The sequence below is a fragment of the Archocentrus centrarchus genome, unplaced genomic scaffold (genome assembly GCF_007364275.1).
Source record: "Archocentrus centrarchus isolate MPI-CPG fArcCen1 unplaced genomic scaffold, fArcCen1 scaffold_29_ctg1, whole genome shotgun sequence".
Classification (NCBI taxonomy): Eukaryota; Metazoa; Chordata; class Actinopteri; order Cichliformes; family Cichlidae; genus Archocentrus; species Archocentrus centrarchus.
This window is the reverse complement of record NW_022060258.1, coordinates 3,708,405-3,716,485: the sequence shown is the minus strand read 5'-3', so window position 1 is coordinate 3,716,485 and position 8,081 is coordinate 3,708,405.

Here is an 8,081-nt window from a genome sequence, read left to right as displayed (position 1 = left end):
GCTTTCATTATTCTTGTACCTTGAATCTTGCACCTGACAAAATATGAAAAACAAAGTTTGAAAAACTAAAACTAATACTGAAACTAACGAAACTAAATAAACTAAGCAATAAATCAAGAATAAAAACTAATAAAAACAAGCGAAACCAATTAAAACTAACTGAATTAAAGAAAAATGAGTAAAAACTAACAAAAACTAAACAATAATGTAAAATCCAAAACTATTATAACCCTGTATGACACTAATGGTTTTCACAGAAAACACTAATCAGAACACATGCCACTCTCTTGCCCAAATGCTCCAGTTTCTTGTTGTATAAAAAAAGAAAATTATTTACTTAGAAAAACTACAGCACTATGAAAAGGCCAAAGAATTGGATTAATTTCAAACAAAACTGAATTAGTTTTACATTTTGAACAAATACTACAAAATGATTTCATTGGAATAGACACAGGACTTTCTCCTACAAGCTTATCCAACAGGAAATCAAGCGGCACAGCACTCTTTCATTCTGTATGCAGGTAAATCAACAGTGATTGGGATTACAGGATAATGTGACCACTGGTTGGAACCTTCTAAATTATCAGGAGGGTTGAAGTTCAATTAGAAAGCTCCTGCAACATAACCAAGAGAGGGCACAAAGCCAAGCTGGAACCAAGCTGGAGTCCAAAAACCTGCATTTCCTCTGATGTCCACTAGAGGCTGGCTCCAGCAGTGAGTCAGTCACCATAGTCTCCCAATGTTAAAATGTTCAACTTTACAGCAGAAATAAACATCACGTTTACAGTCTTTTGTCCGTGTGACCTGAAATTGTTTGAATCCTGAGTTTGCTCTGTGCTCTTGCAGTTGTGTTCCACATTGTTTTGCTTGGTGTGGTAAAAAGCTGAGAGTGTCTAGTGTGATCCAAAGCACATCACTCACTCACCATCCAGATCATTGAGTTCAGGTGTTCCAGTCACTTCCATGGCCACATGTGTATTAACCAGCACCTAAACATGCAGACTGCTTCTACAAACATCAGTGAAAGAATGGGTCGCTCTCAGGAGCTCAGTGAATACAATGATAGGATGATACCTGTGCAACAAGTCTAGTTCTGAAATTCCCTCACTACTAAATATTCCACAGTCAGCTGTTAGTGGGAGTTTAAGTTTGGTGGAGAGGGAGTTATGGTGTGGGGGTGTTTTTCAGGAGTTGGGCTCAGCCTCTTAGTTCCAGTGAAAGGAACTCTTAATGCTTCAGCATACCAAGACATTTGGGACAATTTGATGCTCCCAACTTTGTGGGAACAGTTTGGGGATGGCCCCTTCCTGTTCCAACATGACTGCACACCAGTGCACAAAGCAGCTCCATAAAGACATGGATGAGCCAGTTTGGTGTGGAAGAACTTGACTGGCCTGCACAGAGTCCTGACCTCAGCCTGATAGAACACCTTTGGGATGGATTAGAGCGGAGACTGTGAGCCAGACCTTCTCTCCAACATCAGTGTCTGACCTCACAGATGTGCTTCTGGAAGAATGGTCAGAAATTCCCATAAACACTCCTAAACCTGTGGAAAGCCTTCCCAGAAGAGCTGAAGCTGTTATAGCTGCAAAGGGTGGGCCCACATCATATTAAACCCTCTGGATTAAGAATGGATGTTACTCAAGTTCATATGTGTGTGAAGACAGGCGAGTGAATACTTTGGCAGTGTAGTGTATGTGTGACTTTACAAAGACTCCACAGAGAGCAGACGGCAGCTCTTCAGGTTTCATCCTGATGGTGTAGGAGTGATTTAAAAAGCTGACCTCAGACAGCATTTAATTGACACCTGTGCTTTTACACTAATACCCATAATTCCCTGCACTCGCAGTCTCTTTGAAGTGACCTAATGGTTCTGCCCTCTGGATGATTAGCTTTTAATGCAACATTTAAACCATCATGTTATTCATTAAATTAATGCTCAGCTCCTTATCATGCCTTTCAGTGGGTCTCACAGCTGATAGAAATTAAGCTAGTCACACAGTACCAGAAACTATATCAAGTACTTTTACTTAAGTAGGATTCCACGTTGCTTTCAATGACGTATCTCATTCACTATGATTTTTTTCAGGCTCTGCCACCGGTGAAGCCAAAAATTACATTAACTTGTTTGTGTCGTGTTCTTGTCTTTTATAGTACAGATAAACAACTTTTTAGGGTTGTTATCATTCAGGTGCCAGTCAGAATCAAAAGTCTTTCCGCCACACTACACTTACAACAATGACCGTACTAAATACAAACAGACACTGACCCGTTCCCCACTCAGTTTCCCCCAGACTCAAATGCTCAGACTTTCCAACCAGGCTTTATATGCAGTTCTCAGAGCAATGAGAGTAATGGGCTGTACTCAGCCAAATGTGGTCCATCATTCTTGGATCATGTCCCTGTAATACACGCGCACACACACAAAATACTGTGTGTGTGTGTGTGTGTGTGTATATATATATATATATATATATATATATATATATATATATATATATATATATATATATATATATATATATATATATATATATCACACACACACACACACACACACACACACATACACAGTGAGATTCAGCTGTGAGTCAGAAAATGTAATTTGAAAACATCCATCTGCAGCTGATACTCAGAATCTACCACATAAAAACAGAGATGCTGGTCTCAAAATATCAAGTCCACAGAAGCTAAAAAGCAAGAAAAATCTCCAACCGAGTCACAGCTTTTATTTTATTCACCGTATGAAATCAAATCTTATTCTGGTGCTAAAGATACCCAAATACTCATATTTGACTTTCTGCTTTTGTACAGACGCTCCTCAGTCTCTCCTCTCTTTAATCTCATCATGTTTGTGAGAAAGCTCCCGTCCTGATGGCTCATCCTTCAGACAGAATCATTCGCCTGTTTGATTCAGCAACTGCCAAGAACAAACATTTCAAAAAGAAAAAGTCTGAATGGATACAAAAACAGCTCGGTGAAATATGGCACTGAGGCTGGTCAGCTGAAGATCCAACACTACATCCAGGATTAGACTTCAGACTTTCTTTTCTGTGCATCACGACAAAACAAGTGCTGACACTGCAGAGGAAGATTTAAACACTACAAGGAGCTCATGATAGGAAGGGGAAAAGTGAACAAACTGAAATCTTTGGAAATGGACTGAAACTCATCAGAAAAAACAGGTTTGACTCTGCAAAAATATTCATGAGAAGTTGCACTGCAAATGGAAACAGGCCCAAACCGGCCGGACACCCACATGAAGCACGTTTCTTTTAAGTCATGATTTCTGACTGTCAGTGGCATCAGGAGAACCTACAGTCTGTGACCTGCAGACTCGCATTCACGTCTGTTCATGTCAGCCAGCACAAATTTGCATCTTTGCCTCTATGCATGGACTCACTGCACATAAAAATTTGGCTTTGTATTTAGTGTGAACATGCTATTACTGAACAATTTTTGCACCGATTATATTTTTTATATTCCAGTAATTCAATTTATCTTAGAGTTGCAAAGCTACAAGCTGCTTTTGATACCAATCAAAAGCAGCTTGTATGAATCTGGGAGCTCTCCAGAAGCGTGAAATGTGTCTCAAAAAACTTTGTGCACTTGTAACCGGATTTGTGTGTAACTGTTGTTTTGTCCGTGCGTATCAGGTGATTCGTGTACTTGTATTTAACAGTTTGTATGAGTACTTTCATTTTGTATTCGTAATTTCTTAATATTTGTATTTGTATTTGAACACACATTTACAAGTACCACAAGTTACGCACAAAACGTGATTTACAACTTACAAAAAATTACAGTCCAGCATTTTGAGTCAATTTTCTTTCCATAGGAACACCCCTAAGCAGCATTTGGGAAAACTGGTGGTAATGTCTCGTGTATCCACCAGGAGGAGCAGTGATAATGGAAGCACATTCGTTTACAGCCCTCTATGCTTGATATTCACACATTATATTTGCTCAGGGGTTCTATGATTCTCACAGAATCATAATGTTGAACCTTTCTGTAAAACACATAAATATATAAAAATTTGCTTGCTGCTAGTAAAGTAGAGGATGTACACCCAGAACAGGCTGACTAATGAACATGAAAGCATGAAACGATTATTTAACAGCAGTGCTAATGTTTTTAAACAAAAAGTAAATTTGAAATGTAAACATGAATCGATTATTGCTGAGTTCTGTCTGTGAACGGCAGATTTATACAATAGAGAGGAGCGGGATTGCGCAACAATGCTGAATGTGCGTGTGTCATCTGCTCTAAAGAAACATGTCAGAAATATGTGGAGCTCTGTTCAAAAATTTAGGGTGAAGACTCAGTGAAAAGGTGCTTTAGGGGAGGGAGCCAAAGATTTGGCTCTTACAACTACAGGAATAATCCCGTGCCGCTGACGTGCCGGTCTTGTATCAAAAAGGGATCGTCTGTCAAAAAACGCGATTGCCGGTATTTTCCAAAAAATGATTGCCTGTAGATAAACACCTGTAAATGACTTGTTGACCTATAATCTGTGAAACATATGTCAAATATTTCTCTGAATGATATTAAGTCATTTTGAGCAAGAAAAAACATTTCTATCACAAGGTAGAAGCTGCAATCAATTTTTGGCAGTGACCTTTTTATCATTATTTGTTTTTTTATCAAGGTAAAAACTATCATTGACATTAAAAATGTCTTTTTAAACAGAAATCTGGCTCAGAAGGCTGCAGAAATCATAACAAATATAACATCACAGTTCTATAAAGATATTTGAAGTGGCCAAAAAGCTCTGGATTGATTATAATGTAGGTACAATAACACAGACTCCTAAAGATTGTTGAAAAACAGGTTATTTCTTCATTTTATAGATAAACCCTTCATAAATCATGCTGACTGCACTCTATTTACCAATATAAGCAAAGACATTACACATAAAAGCACAGAAACATCAGTATCACTTTATGGCAGATGAGCACATTTTGGCACAACACCTGCTTTCCAAATTAACAGCCACAGCAGCAACGATCGCAGTCATACTGTGAAAGCGATCAAATGCTACAACAACCACATGTTCCGCAACAGTTTCCAGCCGAATACTGTATTTATTTATAGGTCCAAAAACTGCGTATGCTGACAGGTAGGAGAGAGGTGAGCAGGGTGAGCAGGGTGTTAGTGTTCGGTCTGAATAACCCTAACTCCATAAATAAATGAATAAGAACAATAATGACATGATTTATAAAGGGTTACATAGATGTTCTATCACCAGTTTTACAAAACATTTACAGACTGAATAATTTAAAATGTAGTAAACTTCCCGCCACAAACCACCTTGTCTTTTTCTGTAAATTAAAATCGCGTGCTCTGAAAGTGGCACACAGAAAAATAAGTGTCTGCAGCTTTGGATAAAATAAATTCATACTGCGTATCTCTGGTAAATCGCAACATTAATTTTAAAAAAGTACCTTTGCAGACAAGTAAGACTATCATTAGCATTATAGAGGATTCTTCTGTGGCCGGTTAGGAGCTCTCCTTCTCTCCCAGCCCCCACTGTGGCCCTCTGCGGCCGGCTGACCGCCGGCTGGGAGCGGCAATTTTAAGTGGTTGCATCTGTAAGTTTTAATAGGCATACGGTTTAAAATATGCCAATTAAGACAGTGGTTCAGTGTGCCCTCTGTCGTCTTCAGAGGAATCGACAGAAAGTATTCATAACAACAATAAAAACAGTCCAGTTTGTATTTCCTTTAACTGTAGGACCACAGTTTTCCTGTTTTAGTGCTTGTTGTTCAGCTGTCCTGCATCACTTGCATCACAGTGAAACTTTTTCACCTCTCAGTGATCAGGTGTGAAATAAAACACGTTCCGCACACAAGAAGCTCCGCCCACCCCCACCTCTGTGTCTGTAGAAATTTCTGAGTGAACACGACTGTTAAAATCCGGTCAGAAAACTTTTGGATGCATTCAGGAAAACTCTCGAGAAGCTCTCGGTTTCAACAGCAAAAAATAAACCACCAAAAACTCAATTTCAAGCTGGAAAACCTTAAATTTATGGAATCACAAAGCGGTCTAGCTGGCATTTTATTGGTGGTCTTTGGACATCTTGTTTTCTGGAAAGCACCATTTACATCACATAGACCGTTTCCCTGCCCCATGTCCATACATTCCACCTCTTATTAGGAACTGTTAGCTGAGGGGGAGAGTTTGAGTAGCATGCACCCCTCGCCTCCAGTGGCTTTCTCCCATCCCCCGCCTATACCCACCCTAGCGCTCTCATGCTATTTGGTATACAGTGAACCCTCGCTATATCACGGTTCACTTTTCACGGTCTGCATTCTGATTGGCTAAACAGTCTCTCCACTTTTTCTCTACCTGTGTGTCAATAACGTTGCAGTTTAATATGTACACGTATGTAAAACAGTTTGCCAAATTTAAGTTTGCAAATTCTCTTGCAATTTCAAGTTTCTATAAAACCCATAATGTCGACAAAAGGTTCTGCACCGGCAAAGGTACTTGCGGTTGGGCACAAAAGGCAGAGGAAGATGCTAACTATCGCAGAAATAGTTAAACTTCTGGACATGCTAAAGGAAGGTGGAAGCTATGCGGCTGTAGGTCGCCATTAGGGAATTAATGAATCTTCCGTTTGTTCCATAAAGAAGGAGGAAAATAACATATGGACGACAGCAGCAATGAGTTTTAATAAGGATGCAAAAAGGGTTGCAACTGTCCACAACAAGACCATGGAAAGGATGGAGTCTGCATTAGCTTTGTGGATTAATGACTGCAGAAAAAAAAACATTACGCTGGATACGAACATTATCTGCACAAAAGGTAGAACACTGTATCAAGCCTTTGCTGATGTTGCGACCTTGAAATATCCCTTTTAATCTTATTTGTATTTTCAATTATTTAGTTGGCAGTAACAGATTTAAACAATAGGTAAATATTTTACGTTTCTATTTTATTTTGATGTTATGCCAAATATTACTGTGATTAATGTTGCTACTATGGGGTCAGAGTTCAGGATGTGATGTCATCAACTATCGCGAGGTTGGTGAGCGGTGCAACCTCTGGTGAATGTTTTTTTTGTTACTCTCTCTCGTTCATCTGTGCTCATGTTTGTGCCTGCTTTGTGGAGTCATTCAGAGAATCGGGAATAAAAAAAGTTGCTGAACTGAAGATGGAATCCTGTCTTTTTAAGAGGGCAACATAAACTTGGTGTTTCCGCCCGGTTGAAGTGTTTTCTTCACCGCGAAGCAAGACGAGAGAGAGCGACAGATGCGGACTCGGTGCGAGCTAGCACTAGCTGCTAACCAAGGCTACAGACTCCAAGAGCCCCGAGGAAGAAGGTAAAACGTTTTGATCATGGCCGAAGTGCAACGGATGTCATCTGACTGGGAAAGCCTGGTGGCTGAGATAGAAGAAAAGTTGTTGAGTCTGAAAGCACAGGACCTGAAGGATGTGTGTACAGCCCTCAGCCTAACTGTAGATGAACGTGACAGTGACGTAGCACGTAAGTTGAGAAGGTGTATTCTTCAGTATATAGAGGGAGAAGATATTACCTCAAGAGAAGATGAAGGAATGTCTGTTTTGCTGAAACTCAATGACCAAATCGACGAATTAAAAGAGAAATGTGAGTACAGTGAAGTACCCTTGCCTCAAAATGTCATCCAGAAGCGCCACCCTGTGGCCGAAAATGAAATTGCACCCAGTGATGTAGAGGGACAAAGGGAGAGTGACTTGACCATGAATGCAACAGCTGCTATAGCTAGCCAAAATGTCTCTTTTGTCCACCCGCTGTATAGAAGAGAGTTAAAAATAACTGGACATATTGGGGAACCAAATCAAAGGGACAAATTAACATACTCAAGTCTGGAAAGACAGATTCAAAAGGCACTGAAAAAAGGATATGATGAGGGAGAAGTTGTCGAAGCTGTTATTCAAGCAATAGCTCCTGGAACAAAACTAAAAAGTTATTTAGAGAGTAGGATAGACCTGACGCTGCAAGCCCTCAGACAAATCCTGCGGACCCACTACATTGAAAAAGATTCCACTGAGCTGTATCATTCCCTCACACGTGCAGTTCAGGAACCTAAAGAGACGCC